We start from the raw sequence: 18,207 nt of genomic DNA, 5'->3' as shown, positions 1-18,207 counted from the left end.
GCTTAAAGTTGGAAAGAAAACTCATTCCTAGAGATTTTTCAGATGTTCTGTTTTCTAATACAAATGGAAGTTTTTTCTATGAGCTAAAGAGAGGCAAGTCTCACTAAGGAAAACAGAACTCTCATATGCAGCACTCATCCACAACCAAAAGATCCCGAATTTGACAAATAACCATTCACATGCATTTCTTTAATGAAGAAACTTTCCAGGTTATTATTACGTTAGGAAATATGCCTTAAACAAGAACATGTTCATTATCCAGACTAGATGAGCTTTAAGTAACCAGGTCTAGTGGGAGGTGTCCCTGCCTATAGCAGAGGGGCTGCAATGAGATGATCTTAAAGGTGCCTTTCAACCCAAACCACTCGACGAGTCTGTGATTACAAATCCATGCACCAACGCACTTGTAAGGTGAAAAAATCTGTTTTATATATGCCTCCACCTTTCTCACAAACATTTCCCCACGTCCATGTGCTGGATTCACTGCTGCTGACGCAGTAGATTAAATACACAGAATCACAGAATCACAGAATCACCCGGGTTGGAAGGGACCCCAAGGATCATGTAGTTCCAACCCCCCTGCCTAGCAGGGCCACCAAACATACACATTCAGATCAGGTTGCCCAGGACCCCGTCCAACCTGGCCTTGAACACGTCCAAGGACGGGGCATCCACAACCTCCTTGGGCAGCCCGTTCCAGGGCCTAACCACTCTCCTTGTAAAGAACTTCCCCCTAACATCCAACCTAAATCTTCCCTCCTTCAGCTTGGATCCATTTCCCCTAGTCCTGCTATTGTCAGCCCTTTTGAAGAGTTTACTCCCCTCCTGGGTGTAGGTTCCCTTCAGGTATTGATAGGCTGCAATGAGGTCACCCCGCAGCCTTCTCTTCTCCAGGCTGAAGTACAGTTCATACGTACATCTAAACACATACTCACATACCCCCACGCCGACTCCCAAACTTCCTCCAACACCCAATCTACTTAACACAGTTCTCAGCACTGAATCCTCACCTTGCAAACGCTTCTTCCATAGCATAAAGCCCCGAATGTGCATACGGAAGTCGGAGAAACTTTTGAGAAGGATCACCAAGTTTTAATTAGCTTGCTTTTGTTTATTTTTACAAAGCACATAACCAAATTTCCTTTTGTCTTTTAATACAGAGGAAGAAATAGGTTAGTATTCATTGTGGATAATTATCTCAAAAAGCTGGGCTCATGTTTCTGCACAATGCTTTCAGAGGTACGCAGACAAATTATAGCAGCCAGTATCAGTACCCTTTCACAATGCCATATTTTGCAGAAGCTATTTATTCTTGGCTTTGTCCTCGACAATGCTTTAAATCAATTGCTGATTTGTCTGGATAATTAACATCCCAAATCCAATTCTTCACAGATGAATTGGAGCGGGTTTGAGTATCAGAGAATGCAGCTATTCATCAGCACAGTCCTCACTCAGTGTGCACAATGGCTTAAATTTTACTGCACACTGAAGATGATGCAATTACCAAGCTTGAAAGGAATGTAATCTATACCACCAAAGAAAATGTTCACAGCAGTATGATCAGTGAAGGATAAACAAGAAAGCAATATTTTACCATTACAAGAAACAAAAGTACTGATCTGCAAAACCCAATTGCCTACATAATGCGCCACTATGCTGATAAACAGTAAGCAGTTAAATAGAAAACTCATTACAGAGAGGTGGATTAATGAAAATGTGAAATCTGCTACCCTTAGGTGGCTGCTATTAGTCCACTCACATCAATCTAATTCTCACTTTTATTATTATAAGCAAACTGGTGGCAAGTTATTCATCTCTCCAAAAGAAGCACCTGAACTCTTCCTCTTTTGACCTTCCTAGTCAAAACGTTGCCCAAAAGCTCAGCAGATCTGGCAGTGCAGGACTCATTCTGGGCTACTACAGTGCAGTTTGCAGCCAGCAGCCCTGTAACAACTTCTGATGGCCCACCAAGTGCTCTGCGCCCTGCCTCACAGCCAGCAACAGCACTCACCTTCCAGACCCCAGAGCTTCATCCCAGTCACAGTGTGCGCTCCTGCCTTCCATCCGAGTGCTCCCAAATTGCAATTCTAGCACTTGTCTTCCCAGCAAACACAAACTGGAAAGCTAATCTCCAGCCAATCACATCCAGAACACAAGGCACAAACACCTTTCCAGGAAAATAAACTGCTGTGGCCAAAAGACACGGGCAACAGAAGTTTTTGTAGGAAGCAAAGAACTTACTGTTTTGGCTTGTTTTTAAGATAAATTAACACAGATGGAAAAAAATAAGAGAATCTGATTTCTTCAGCCTTTCTTCAAGGTCCCTTCATTGGCTCTGCCAACAGAAAAACATTTCAATTTCTGCAGGTATTCTAATACTCCTTTTGTTGAAAGCGAATTTCCTGTACATTAAGGATGATTATACCTGCTGTATTTCACATGACCAAGCTTCTACTTTTTCATCAGCTATCCAGGATCATTTACATGTCGCCGTGGATCTGTCTGTACCTTTCAAGTCATTTTCCCACCAGCAGATTTAATGTTTTTTTGCCTCACCACTGAAGCCACTGATGCCATGTTGATAAACCAGTGACATGTTCAACTTGTATATTTGCTCCTCACCTTTCCTCCCCCTGCTTCCCCCAGCTGAGCGACCTGAATGCCCCACAGGTGTCTGCAGGAGGTGGCAGCAACATGGGCCAGGTCAGCTGCCACTGTGTTCAGGAGGAGTCTCTTCATCTGCACAGCATGATCTGAGAGCATTCTGACCCAAACCACACAGTGTATTACACTGCCTTCTAACCACAGCTTTCACTCCTTTTCTCTGGGTAACGTTCAAACTAGCAGTAGATGCACAGTCTGAGACTTGCACATGCCCCCAGGAGTTAAGTAAGCGGCTTAGAAATAAACCCACATCACATTAATTCAACATAGATTCCCATACTATCGGGGAGAACTCCTCATATCGTTCCCACGTAGAAAGGGATGAAGGAAAAACAGGATTAACTTTACTTCGAAATATTCTCTTACTCTTTGCTCAGTCTTCCTCAAACAAAAAAAAATAACAACAAACATTCAACCCAACTGCTGTACTTGGGCACGCAAGTGCAAGAATAAATCTGGATGCATTGATAATGCATGATTTTTTTGCATGATGATTTTAATGCATGATGATTAGATAATTTCACTGTCAAAGGACTACCTCAGGATTCCAGATTGTCAGACTGCATTTCTACATTTTAAAATAATAACAGGAAAAGTTAATGAAACATTTTCATTGGATAACTGCACATAACAGGCACAAGAGACTGCTGCTCTGAAAATGCATAGGTAGAAATGATCTATTTTGGCATGCAAGAGCAATCTTCCAAATCATACATTCTAGAAACTCTTTGTTTCAAGAACACTCAAGATACATCTATGCTTGAATTTTGTGAACATTTTGTCTTTCTGAACTGCAAAGGTGACACCATGTAATCTAGTGTGATTCCTCTGCCTTGATCTATCCACGCAGAAGATGACCAAATGAACTCATTGTAAAAGCAGGAAGACATAAAAGTCACAGGTTATACAGTAAAGTACTTGCCATCTATTTTTACTATGAAGGGTTTTTTTTTTTTTTTAATAAAAGCATTAGGAGAAAACACACCATTAATGGGAATGTTTGCCTGCCTTTTCTTGGTATTTTCAAGTTACCTTCCTAAGCACAGGGGTGCTTGAGAGCTCCTTGGGCTCTGAACCTCCACCACAGTGATTTTTCATTTCCCATGAACACTGATGACAATAAGTGTAGTTTGAGCAATTTTCAACAAAATGAAGCAAAAAAAAACCTCATTCCAACAGACAGATATTCATCTCCTGAAGCAGACAAGAGAACTAATTATAAACATGAAGCTCAGTGATGAGAAAAAAATTAATTACTGAGAATTACTTTCACTGAATGCCAATTTACTAATTCTAGCACAATAACCAAAGGCATGAAGCGAGCATTTCCCAAACACACTCAGCCTCTCGGACACACAGCCACTGCTGGAGCAGCAGAAGAGCTTTGGTGCCCCTGGCCCACCTGCACCCACACTGCCCGGGGTGCAAGGAACCCAGCTGCAGCATCTGACAGAAGACACAATGACTGCAAAAAGCCCACACTGGGACCCATTCCACACCTCACCTGGTGGAAAGCAAAGCTAACGCAAACACAAAATACAACCAGGAAGTCAAAACCTGGTGTGAATATTAGATGGAAGATGTTCCCAGTACTCAACTACCAAACTAAAAACCACCAACTGTCAGGAATATTCGGTCTTTCTCCAGTCTCGGTCCTCCATGATAAATATTCACTGATTAGCACTTCTGTGCATTTAACTCTTCAAGGGCCCAATCCTACAAGAACGGAACCTCCTGCCCCTCCATCCAGACTGCTGAAAACGAACAAAGAGCGCTGCTCCTTTATAAGGGAGACTTACCATCTCACAGGGGCAGGCTGTGAGCTCCGACAGTCCCCTGCATCTCATACCACCCTACACGTCAGTACGTTCATGGCAACTGCTGTTCACTCTGCTTCTCATGCCAACAGGTTCCTGCGCAACCTGCTGTAGGGAACCCGCTTTAGCAGGAGGTTGGACTTCATGATCTCCAGAGGCCTCTTCCAACCCCTGTGATGCTATGATTCTACGAAAGACCTATGTTAGAGAGCAGAACTTCACACAGGTGCTGGCAGTGGGACTAGAGATGCAGTTTTATACCATACCTAATGCAGCTCATCCGTTGCGTAGGGAAGCATGCTGAAAGCAGGCCGCTCTCTGATGGGAGCCAGCAAGACAAGACCACAGCCCCCAAAAGACAGAACCGAGCCATTTTGCTTTTCCCACCTCACCACAATACACAGCACATCAGCAGGCTGCACCCAGCAGAGCCCAGTCACAGCACAAATCACCTCTGCAAACAAATCAACACAGATTCATCTTCTTGCTTTCTCAGACCGAAGTGTCAGTTGTTCAAAGAAAGCAACCCACATTAAAGCCAAGCTGTCTTTGATAAACCAAACAGGTTGAGACCTACAGTACTTTCAGTGAAGCATTTCCTCCAGATGCATCATTCTGGAGGCAAAGGGTTTTTAATGCCACATCTGCATTTTTAGTAGAAACAAAGCTTCAGTGGATCTCATGCTTAAGTGAAGATGCTGTTTGGGTTTCCAGTTGGAACAAACAACTGCAGAAACGTTGTGGTTTTTTTGTCTTCTAAACAGTTCTATAAAAATGGGATTCAGTTTTAACAACAAACTGTGAATTCACCCATGCTAGTGAGTTTATCAGTTCTGGTGGGGGAGCAAGCAGACACCCTGTGTCTTAAGGAATTAAATTAATAAAATTAAATGATTTTGGACCTGGCACAAAGTGCCTTGTGGCAATCCACATACCAGCACTCCCCATGTACCAGGGAAAAGACCAAGCAGAAGGACTGGACTGCAAGATAGCACCAGTCTTGGACAGAGCAAATACAGATTGCTTCTAAACACATACTGCAAAAAATGTGATTGCATTCAGTACCTGAAAAGCTTGAAATAAAGTCTTTCTTTACTCCACACAGAAAATGACAAAATGAGCAGAAAGATATCTGTGTCTATCTATCTATCTATATCTTTCTCTATACATATCTTGGTTTGAGGCACCAGTGGCTCTTAGAGTACTGCTGCTAACTTTACATGAAGTAAAAACTGTAATTTCAATCTCCAGGATCCATCCTTAAACACTAAGAATGCTGCAAGCCACTGGGGATGTCAATCCGCCCTACTCCCATTGCACCTTCATACATCTAGAGGGTTTGGATTTCATTACAGCATCAAGGCTGTCTCAAGCCGTGGGAATAAGGGGAAGTAATTTATTGTTAGAAGAAAGACAATTACTCTCCTGGTTCACTCAGCAAAGAATTCAATTGACACAATCACCACATTTAACTTCAGTATCACTAGGTACACAGAGTACATGAGGAGGAAAGAGAGTGACAGGAGTAGCTGAAATCTATTTCTGGTCTGATCTTTTTTTTCTTTTCAATGCTATTCCCAAATTCATGACTTTCAAGTTCTTGCCTCTAGCATTTAAGGTACGTTTCCTAACTTTAAGGCTCCTGAAAGCAAGATGTAAAACCACAAAAATCTGTATAACCTAACTGCAGCAGATTCTTGCTCTTACTTGTTCTCATCACTGATTTATCTCATTGCTTTGGGCCTCCGCTCAAACAAAATCTTTTCTCAGACACTCAAGCTGTATTTCCAAAAAACTGGATTTTCTGCACAGTTGCTATATTTGAAATGATAACACCAAGCAACAGTAGGGAAAAGGGGAAATAATGTCACATAGACATGAAGTTCTTCAAAGGGCACCATTCTACTCAGCTCCAGGTAATTCCTCTACTTGGAGCTTCAGTTCCAGTGTTAGACAGAATTCAGTACTCTTCTAAATTTAAGGGAAAAAAAGTCTTTATATGACTTGTGTAGCAGCAAGTAAAACGTTAGGTTGATAGGAATAGAGGGGAAAACCTCCAGCTCTTTGTTTTCTCAGGTCAGGGAAGTGTAGTAACATGGCAAAGACAAAAGTCATGTTGTATTTGCTTTTCAATTGACTTAATAATGAAACATGCTCACTACTCTGCCACAGGAACAGCCAAGCCCATATGTTCTAGGAAGATGTCAAAGATAATACACTTCATCTCGAGATTCACATATGATAAGGCACAAGAAACAATTGCAACTTTTACTTCAATGAATCCAAATTACAGCGTTGTTTTTTTTTCCCCTCAATAAGTACACAGATATCTTAAAAGTATTTTAAAAGTATTAATTACCCTTCTCCACCAATACTGAAATGTCACCTCCATCATCTCCACAAAACATCCACATGTTACTTCATTAAATACACACAAATTACACAGCTTGCTGTTACAAATAATAAGTACCTTCCCTCCCACCCTATAAGCCCTGCAAAGATGGCACTAGAGAAAGATCTGTACATAACTTATCTAGTTCCCAAACTAAATATTGCCTTAGAAGAGCCCTGAGATCTGTCACCCCAAAATACTAACCCTAATGTAAGCATCTGTCTAAATTCAGACAGCATATGAATGCATATGCCAACAGCTGTGGGACTGCAGACCACAGCCACTGCCTTTCTTGCACACCCTCTCTTCTTGTATCCCCCCCTTTAACCCAGTTTTTCACTCCTTTCCATACACTGCCAGCACTTCAGAAGAGCTTGAAGAGCCCTGTACAGTCCAACCCTCAGCAAGCTGGAAAAATTTGTACAAGGTGGAACTGTAGTGCCTCAGAGAGAGGGAAACCGAAGACAAATTCCACCTCACACCAGACAGGGTGTCTTTAGCAAGTCTCTATGAGTGGGGAGGGGCAACCTGCATCACTTCTTGCTAAAACCTCCAGGCACTTCTCTTGTACTAGGTGCATTCAGTTCCACTTAGCAAAGAAGAGAAAATAACTGTCTCTTGACCAAAATCCGATTTCTCCTTCACTGCCCATAAGCTCATGCTATATTCCAGCCTTATTTTGAACACAGATGTTCTTATACGCATCAGTTTACAGGTAACTTTCAGAAGTGATGCCACAACTGTGCAGAACCATGCAAGAGCTCAGCAGAAGTTTTTGGGGCTGCAACACCAGAACCAGGGGAAATGCAGACACCTAATTCCTGGCTGCAGGTCCTCATGTCCCTGTTTAGATTCCATCTGAGCTACACTGTGAATTATATATATTACAGCACTTACCCAAAAAGCCGCACAGACACAATGTACACTAAAAGCTGGATTACACTGAGTGCTGAACCAACAGGAGCTGTAAGATATTCCCTGCAACATCTCAGAGAATGCACAGATAAATATTTAGAAAACAACAAAACACAGAAGGGGTGAAGGGAGAATCTGATCCAGGTCCCCATGTTGTCATGGTGACTTCACAGCCATTATGTACTTCAGACACATTTAGAGGAAAGCTACATTTTTACCCCTCCCCAACCAAATAATGCAAGGAGAAACAAAAATCCAGCCAGCTTGTCATAAGTCAATCAAATGGCAACACAATTCTTTGCTTGGGGCCCCCTAAAATACTTTAATAAATACTTTCATTGCACTGTGATGCTTGTACTCAGACAGCATATAAAAGGACATCAGCAGAAAAATAGAACTAAAATCTGCCAAATCGGTTTTCTCAAGCAAGATGAAATGTTTCTGTCAATGCTTTATCAGACAGGTTTCTGCCTTCAGAATATTTAAAACATCACTACTTACAACACCATTTCATTCCTCCCCATTTGCAGATGCTGTTTGCAAGCAGTTGGTTTTCCTTTAACAAGTACTACCAGTTCCACATGCTGCCGTTATCACACAATCAAAAACCCTCTCAAAATCTACACGCAAATGCCACACAAATACGGATTTTAGAAAAGCAAGCAAAGAGATGATAAAATCAACCTGGCTCATTACAGCAGCAAACACAGCGAGTGCTTTACCACCAGCTTCTCAACTGCTCCCACCAAACACGCACTGCTAAGCGCATCGACACCAAGCAGCGGCAAACGCACAATGAAGCCAAAGAGCAGACAGCTGTTAAGGCACCATTTTCTACGTGATACCTGAGCAGACATTACCGAGCCCACAAACAGCACGACTTCAGCAGCTCGCAGGCTTACCAGAGGTGCACCCGCACAGCCCGGCCAGCCATCTGCCCGCTGCCACCTCGAGCTGGGTAGGAAACCGCCGCGTCCACTTCTCAGAAGGATCGCTCCGACAGCCCCCACCCTCCAAGTTAATCAATTAATGAAGCGAGACTGTTTTTCCTTACTAGGCACCGTACGGACACTAGGTCACTTGAAGGTTGCCCGTTCTTTCCTGCTGTAGGGCCTCCCAGATAACAAACGCCCATCCAAATTCAGCTTCTCTTTTTTTTTTTATTCATTCAAAGCTGCAGGAATACCCTCAGCCCTTGACAATGCCAGCATGCATGATGAAAGAGCAAAAGTAGTTTGGAGGCTGCCGAAAGCCGGCCCCGGGTTTCCATGGCAATAGGCGGAGGGGAGCGAGGGGAGGGGGCTGAGGCGCTGACAGGCCGCGCTGATGGCTGCGCAGGGCCAGCGGGAGGGGACCACCAGCACCAGCACCACCAGCACCAGCACCACCAGCACCACCACCAGCACCACCACCAGCACCACCACCAGCACCACCACCAGCACCACCACCAGCACCACCACCAGCACCAGCACCCTGTGTTCTTCCACATTCGCTGAATCTCCTAAGGATGCACCTTGTTACACGCAGCACTTGGGTGCGATGGGGAACGCTGGCCGAGGCACATGCTGCCCATGAGCCCTGCGAGGAAGAGCAGAAGAACCGGGAAAGAACTTATTCACATACTGGTGTTTGCACTGATGGCAATTCCCATTCAACTGCAATTAAAAATTTGCTAGCAAGGATGAACCTGTTGCAGAACCAAGACTGTAGCAGGGATGACCAGTTTCAGGCAGGCTCGATAAGGAGCATCAGCTTATCACTACAGCACAGCAAGCAGTGCCATTGCTGGCATTATCGAGTGTATTCTGAAGTACATCAGTCAGTGATTCTGTTACTGGTGGCAGCAGACAGGAGAAGCACTGAGTGACCGCAGGGCAGTGCCACTGCTGTGGTGAGACCCCAACTTGTTCCCACTGCATCATTAGAGCTCCCCTTAGAGATCCGCCAAAATAACCCATGGCAGAATGAAGCCTGTCACTAAAATCCCAGCAAGGCTGGCTAATATAGTCTAATTGCTATGGGTTTACAGCATTGGTTAATGTACTAAAATTTAAAAATAAGTTAGAGGTGACACTTTGTGTCAGCTATAGTGGTGTATATACTGAGCTGGGGTTGGGCTCACGTACATACAGCCTTCACTACATACAGTTTTAAATGTCACTGTTACCACGATGATGATCTCAGGCTAAATACAGAAGACAATGAAACACAAGACAGTTGCACATGGCCACCACATGCAGTGACAGCAGTGTGATGTGTTAGACTGACACAACACTTGGCTCTCCAGAACAACAGCAACTTCCACAGGCATCAGTTCACTATTAACTACTACTAAAGTAATGTATTTCAATTCTGCGTGCTAAGGAATACCCATTCACTACCTCTGAGCGTACAGGAATTGCTGAAGGTCTTTTAATAACAGCTGTCAAATGGCACACCAGCCAGATCTGTTGCCTCAGCATCTCAGCACAGGCATCGGGATACCTGTGTCACGCCAGCTCCCTTGGGATCTGCAAGCACAGCAAACAGCAGCACAGCAGCTAAAGGGAATCTGCTCTAAATTCCACGGTGTGTTTACTTACCATTTCCAGCAGGCTTATTTAAAAAGGGGAAAGTTAAGCACAGAATGGAGCTGAGGGCCATATGAATGGCCAGCTGCACTGTTGAGTCAAGGTTAAGACATTGTGAGAAAAGTGGAGAGCCAGCTGGGCTACAAGGATTTCATGTACAGAAACCCTGGCTGGAGCTGGTCCTGGTCCCACAGCTGCTCCAACACACCCAGAGCAGCTGCCTTCTCTTATCTCCCTCCTCCTCCTCTGGGTCCCACATGGAAATATAAGGTGGCACTGGAGTGCCAGTGCTCCTCAGGAGGTATAGGTGGTCTATCCCCCAGCTGTGGGGAGAAGACCCCTAACCTGGGTCTTCTGGTCATTGCACTGACTTCTGACTCTGGTCACAGCACTGATTTCCACTTTGGTTTGAGGTGACAAAATTAAAGTAACTCATCTTGTGCAAGACCAACTTTTTTTTGAGAATTAAAAAATGTTTTCCCTAACAACATTTCACAGTATGAAGCTGAAACAATTTTCTATGTATACATACATCATGCCTAAAACGCACACTGCTGGAACAGGAATAGGGAATCTGTAAAGGAAAGGTAGCCCATCCTCCTGTAAGCAGCAAACAGCCTGATCCGTGCATTTGTACAGATTCTCCTCCCCAGCCAAATACGATTTCAGCATTTCTTCTCTATGTCATAAACCAAAAACCCTTATACAAATAAAATGGAAGTCATACTTATTCTGTGACATCACCCTAAGAACGCTCCCCTGATCACACAGTGCCCAGCTTGCACCAAGCACAACTCCATGCCTTCCCATGCTCCCACAGCTTCCCCACCAGTGCATCCTCGTAACCACTAGTAGCAAAGCATTGCTCAAAGCAGAAATCCTTATCTCTGAACAAACTCAGAAATAAATCTGCCAGCACAAACATAGCAAAAGGTTTTTAACTCCACACAGCCAGAGACCCACGTAGCTCAGCTCTGCTGCAGCCAAGAGGCAACAGAGCCACTCTTGGGTCGTAGCCCCACAGAACAGCGCAGAGCAACAGCATGCAGCTCAGCACACGCAGCCTGCTTCTGCATGTTTCTGGCCTCATCCTGCACTGCCACTGATGCCAACTCTCTTGTGCCTCTCCCTTATTGCCACCAAGCTCCAAATGCTATCAGTCTGCAGCACTCCATGTCCCCTGCCCAGTGGCAGACATAATCCAATGGCCCGATGACTTCATCATTCGTCTCCTTCCCATGGGGAGAGCAGGCTATCTGGCTACCAAGTTTTTGTAAAGCTGAAAGTAAAAAAAAAAAAAGAAACAAAACAAAAAAAAAAGAGAAAATAAACAAAAAGCCACATATATTCTGGAGCCCTTGACTCCTTCATCCATCTGCCTGGTTTGAAATGAGCCTGCGGTCCTGAGAGCAGTGAGGGACAGGCAGCACAACGGCAGAGCCTTGCTTCCCTTGCTTCCTCAGGAAGTCAGATTAAAGAGTTGCTGCTGATACAAGGAAAGCTCAGGCAGCCCAGGGGAATTTGGCCGGGAGTAGCTCAGATGTATTATTCTTTTTGTTAAGAGGTAGGCTGGCACACGGAGACAAAGGCTGCAACTGAGGCACAGCAGAAGGCCAAGAAACTGCTGCAAGAGCATATATTGTAAGAAGTTGTCATGGTTCTATGTCTAAGTCCAAGAAAATATATCTTTATACATGTCTATAAAAATCACATTTGTACAGGTATGTCTGGAAATGATAGCCAGAGCGTTTCTCCAAAGACTCCCTGGACAAGTAACAAAGCAATACTGCTTCCAGCCTCTGTAACAGCTAAATAGCAAGACTCCCCACAAGCCAGCATTCCCGTGATTAAGAGGCTAGTATCACTGTGCTCCGATGAAGTAACACGCATCATGCCACGTCTCCTAGTAACAGGGCACAATATCAGATGTGCAAAGCTGAGAAAAGAAAAAAAAACCAACAGACTTCAGTCTTTTATTGAGAAAGACAAAGTAGAACAAAAATGACAAGCGAATGGCTATTTATTACTCTGTAATCTGCTTGAAGCTTTTTATGAGAATCGTTCACACTGAAAGAAATGAAGAATTAATCTTTTGGTTGCTGGCGGCCCTCAGATTGCTGATAACCTCTTCCTGGTGGGAAAAAATTAGGTATATAATTAGAAAAAAGAGGCCATTGTTAAGGATAAGCTAACACTTCATATCATGTACACAGCAAAAGAGGGAACAAGGAGATCCCTGACATTTGTTCACCACCTATTTAATAATCTAGTAACCACATCCACCTGCGAGTGAAACTAAGGAAAGCTGTCAGCCTGCCTAATTGCAACATCATACATTTGATACAGACCTATGATTGGCTATGTATTAATAGCACCACTATCAGTTGTATCAATTAATAGTATCAATTGCAGAAAAAAAGTCACAAAAACCCAAAGGCAAAGTGACTCATTCCAACCAGAAAGTAACGCTGCGCTGAAGAACCATTTTTTGGAAGATATTAATAGCTTTTAAATAACCACCACAGAATCACACTCGCATCTGAGAGCTGTGCAGGCACACTACGAATACACTGCAGCCACCCACATACAATAACTGAGAGCCAAATGATACAGCAGCTCCTAAACGCAGATTCAAGAGACAGCTGGCAGTTTGTAACACGTATTTCTGTAATCCTCTCCTGATCAAAGATGGCTGTGTTGGCAGAAACAATTCAGGATACCTTTCACGAGCCATTCAGTTTTTCCATACACTCTAACCCAGTCCAAGTCACTAGAAATGAGCCTATAGTGATTGTTTTTTTAATTCATTCTTTACAAAGCTGGCTTTTCAAAACGTTTATGTTTCCAGCATTTAAAAACCTGTCTCTGCTAAGTGCTAGCACTTCCTTTGTGCAGAAAATTCCTCATAGGAGCTCAAAAGGCTTTCAGATGCTGCCTAGAAACAAAGGCTGCTTTAAAATATTAATCAAAAATCTTCATCAAACACTGCCATTTTTTCCTTGAATCTGCATTTATTTGAGTTGCATTTCCAACTCTAAAGCACGATTTTTGCAACCTGAAGTTTCTTTGGCAGCAATGGGTCACATCAGTATTCATTTGCAAGCTAAATTTTTGATAACTAAATACATTTTGAGAAAATGGAGTTAGCACTGCTGTCAGTCAGCTCTGCTGCCAGAATACATCCCTGTGAGAACCCAGTAGGCTGTTTCTGCCTAAGATATGCATTTTTCAAGCTGAGCATCCTTGAATTGGAGGGGGTGACTGAGTGGCACTGCATGGAGCAGGATGCAGGCTGGGAGCAGCAGGACTCACTGCTGGCTCCCTCCCCACCTGCTGCTCTCCCGCTGGGAAGTTCAGGTGCACCAGCTGAACCTCATAGGATTGCAGAAGCTGCTCCCACAGATTTTTTTTTTTTTTTTTTTTTTTGAAGGATAATCAAGACTTTGAAGGTTGAAAGCAAGCGTATTATGCTTGCAACATTCTTTTTGTAGAGGGAAGTTAAACTACTGAATGCTAACAGTCAAGGAGAGCTAGATGTCCCGTCCCTGCAGACAGCCAAGCCTGGGCTGCACATGCTCTGAGCGCCTGGTGGAGCTGTAGGTGTCCCTGCTCAGTGGGTTGGACCAGATGGCCTCCAAGGGCCCCTTCCAACTCAAACGGCCCTATGATTCCAGTTAATCGTTACTCAACTGCCCAAATGATCTCCACAAAATAAACCTTTGCTTTCTTGGACTTAAGCAAACTAAACTAAAGCACTGCCCCGGTCTTATGGATTCGTGCAATTTATTGTAGACACTTCCCCTTAAAATCCTGCAGGAAAAAAAAAAAAAAAAGTTATATCACTTGTTGGGTTTAACTGGTGTCAAGAGAAGGTTAAACATCCCAACAGATTGAGCTACTGAAAGTTCTAGAAGAAAAAATAACAAACAAAAATAATTCTGCAATGAAATGAGAGGCATCGGTCCTTTTATAAAGATCTTTGATACATCCATTTTACACCACATACTCGATACAGGTTTTACAGGTCACTGTACACAACTGTACCTAAAGGCAGGCTGATAACATCTTCAGCAACAAGCACTGAAGTACAATTAAACTATTTCAATTCTCATTTTATTTATGTGGTCAGTGTATGCTTCAGAAGTAGCTCTTCCATGAACTCCTGAACTTGTATGCACTCACTGATGTGAAATTTATAACCACTTGCAAAACATTCAGAAAAGAGGAAGAAAACTGGAAAGAAGAAGCAACAAAATACAACATGCATATTTATTCACAGTTGACTTTGCAATTTCCAATTCGGGTTTATCAGGACAAAAACTCATGGACTCATTTCCTCCAGTTTCCAGTGAAACCCATTATTAAAATACAGAGTTTTAAATAGACCGTGACTTCACACAAAACACAAAGATAGTCTTTGTACAAGGGGAAACACACTTGTGTGCTCTGAATGGTGCATAACACTGAGCAGCTCAGCAAGAGCAGGAGCCAGGCCATGTCTTTGTTAATTTTATATATACGTGTATACGCATAAAAATTAAATATAGATATCTAATTAGTACACATGCACATACATGGGAACGACTGTCTAGGCACCTTGACAATTATTCCCTTCAATAACTAGGAACCTACTAAGAGGTAGTTTGCTGCCCTTACAGTAATTTCTCACACTTACTTTCACAGATCCTCTGTTGAAGAGCGACAGGAATAAACAGTCATTCACAAACAACATGACAGTGAAGAAATCTCTTCCAAACCCTTCCCATACTACTCCTACAGAGGACAGTGCAAGAGAGAGGCTCTCTGTTACTGCTCAGGTGAGCAGCTCTGCAGTTCACCTGGTGTTACGAAGACAGGCTGAAAAAGGCTCCATCATTTTTCCTTCTCGTGCACAGCTCTGCAGTGCGGAGCACCAGCCCTTGCCCTGGGTGAAGCACTCTGACAGCTGCCTGCTGGACCAGTGGGCAGCTTTAACTTCATTATTACTACAAAAGCACCTAACAATCCCAAAGGAAAGCAGAGCCCAGTGAGATAGGCACTGTACAAACACTTACTAAAACAGTCTTTGTTCACAATCCAAACAGGGAATGCTTGAAAGTGAAAGAAGGCAAAGAAGTCCTGTGTTGCCAAGGTTTCCCAGCAGGCGCAGCTCGAGCAGGCACTCCTGGCCAGGGCTCAGCCACCCGCTTCCCTCTGGCAGCAGCTATCAGGTGAGAAAGTAAGTGGGGCCTCAGACTTCCCCCCAAAGCATGTAAGTGAAGCACATCTTGGATTCACACAACTCCTCGCTGGCACACGGGCAGCAGGGAAATTTTGATGGGAATCCCCTGCTAAAACACTGGCACAACATCACTAGTGCTACAGAAATCAAATCGTACATTAGTCATGCTCCCATGGAAGCAGAATGTGTAATTCTGCAGGGGAAAAAAACGCAAAGGAGTACACAGAGAATAGACCCAGTGCAAAGAACTTAGCACCATAAAGGCATTTCATGCAAGAAGAAGTAAAAAGAACACAGTATTCTGCCATACAGATTCATTTGTACTGAGCACTAAGTATATTTGCTAAGAAATCATTCCCTTGAACGACTTAAATTGGTGCTTCCAAGCAAAGCTTCGAGGCTTTCAAAGCACTCGCTTCCTCTCCACGCTACGCTGGAGCACTCATCCCACAGCTGTCATTAGAAGTCTTAATGATCCAAAGGCCTTGTCCTGCACAAGTAGAAGTGCTGGATTGACTATTACAACTCTATTAAAAATTGATTCTAAATGTATCCACAGACACATGGGAAGAGACATCATGGCTCACACATACATTTTTACCAAAGTAATAATACACAGGAACGGAAGTGCATGTTTGTAAGAATGCACACGTAAATACGTGATGCTCTAAAGACAGACCAACTCTCATGCTGGAGCACTGGCCAAAAAACCACAGTCTGGGCCAAAGAAAGGGAAATGTTCAGCAGACCCTCAGCAATGGCAGCACTGTGCAGTAACGTGCATTTTGCAAAAGCAACAGTAAAAGAACTCCAGAACAGCAGCCGTGGTGCTGAGCTGCTCTCAGAGCTCCTGCCAGGGCTACTTTCCTCAGCAGAACACCCAAAGGGAAGCATGGGGCTCCTGCTTCACTTACTCTGTTTTCATATGGATTCAAAGACAGTAAAAATGGTATAAATCAAATGGCTCTGTGGAAAGTTGCATAGTAACAAAAAGACTGTCATTGTATCAGCAATTTTTGTACAGGCTATAGCTCCTCATTTATGACAAACTTCTTGCATTCACAGCTTTTTTTCTGCAGCTTTTGCAAACATCTGTACATGTGTACGCTTTCACATAGAAGAAAGTCCTTTTTTTTTTTTTTTCTTTTTCCCCTCTTTCACATTTTCTTCCACTTTATGTAAAATGGAAGGCTACAATTCACTCAATTGCTCATTTCTCTACCAGGCTTAAGAGGTACAAATGACCTAGATTCCTTGCCAGGAACAAGCAGCAGCACACTTGCCTGGCATGGCAAGCCAGCATGGCTTACTAAGCCAAGGCAGAAGTTAGAGCTGTACTGACACAGAAAAAGGATTCTGAGCATTCCTGTTAATTTCTTATATTACATCAATCAAAAAACAGTGCTCACACAAAGATCTGTGCCATGATGATCAAGAGAAGCCTGCAGTTTCTAGAGCCTTCATCCTGGATTCTGGAATGTGTTCGATCATAAACTAACCAGGCTTAATAATAATCTTATTACCACAAAAGACTTTTTCCCTCCAAACCCCAAAGCACTTTATGACGTAACACTTCTGTTGACGTGGAATAACTGATCAATGACAGAAACTGCAATCACCTCCCAGCTGAGATTTAGCAGGCTTTTTTTCAGAGGAACCAGACAAAGGAAAGCCAAAGCGATAGGCTGAGCTCCTTGCTGCTGGCCAGCTGCCGCTCTGCTGCAGCCACTGCTGCTCGTAGGAGCACTGCTGCTCAAACAGACCAACCAGAGCTGCCCTGCACCCAAAGCACGCTCAGTTCCTGCAGCAGGATTTACTTTTGTTCTCTCATTTTTTTCAGACAGCCATGAAACTACATCCTGGCTTGAGGAATAAAGTTACCAGGCCCTCTTGCCTTGCACCAACGTGCCTATTTTATGGCACCCAGGGCTTCTATTTTGAATGTTGTGCTTCTAAGCACAGCCTCTTGCATGGGTTTAAATGTCTGGCACAAGATAGTCAAAAGAGTCCTTTGTTCCAGCTGGCTGCCAAGAGGTTTGGATTTAGGCTGGTTATCATTTGTTTCGTCCATACTAATGACATGCTTTAGACAAACATTTGGCAATGCATTCTTGGCTAGAAAAACCTATTTTCTCGAGGAAATATCTTTCCATATTGCTAAGTGGATAGGAAAGACAGGACCCCTATACGGAAAAGGTGGAAAACTGTACTGGTTACAAAATAAAACACAAAGCAAACTGGACATACTGGACTACAGAAAAAAGAGCTGGGCAAAAGTGAAGCAATGAAAGGCAAGGCACAATATTAAAGAAATACCCAGGTTTCCCACAGTGAGAAAATGTGTACACCATGGAGTCGAACAAATTACCCATGCCCTCTGGTTATTTGCAACAGTTTTAATTCAGAGTTTCACTGAGCCACCGTGTGACTGCTGTCCTGCCACGTTCTTCTCCAACCTGTAAAACACGATTTTCTACACGAGTAAGGTCAAGTTTGTATTAAGCTAATTAATTTGTTGCCTTAGGAACTTTGCAGACTTCTGGCTGCCACCAGAATCAGTTCAGATCCTCTTTAATCAAAAAGAAAAATAAGTTTTATGCCTTACTCCTTGTCCCCCTCAGTGTACGT

At 43.4% G+C, this 18,207-nt stretch overlaps 1 protein-coding gene across 2 annotated transcripts in view; it reads right to left on the bottom strand.

The window, feature by feature from the left end:
* Positions 1 to 18,207, bottom strand: part of FGD3 (FYVE, RhoGEF and PH domain containing 3) — a 103,538-nt gene that overhangs the window by 63,100 nt on the left and 22,231 nt on the right. The gene's annotated exons all lie outside the window — the stretch shown is intronic.

Source organism: Lagopus leucura, unplaced genomic scaffold (genome assembly GCF_019238085.1).
Source record: "Lagopus leucura isolate 7727_CA_CO unplaced genomic scaffold, USGS_WTPT01 Super-Scaffold_100026, whole genome shotgun sequence".
Taxonomy (NCBI): domain Eukaryota; kingdom Metazoa; phylum Chordata; class Aves; order Galliformes; family Phasianidae; genus Lagopus; species Lagopus leucura.
This window is presented reverse-complemented; position numbering and strand designations above follow the sequence as displayed.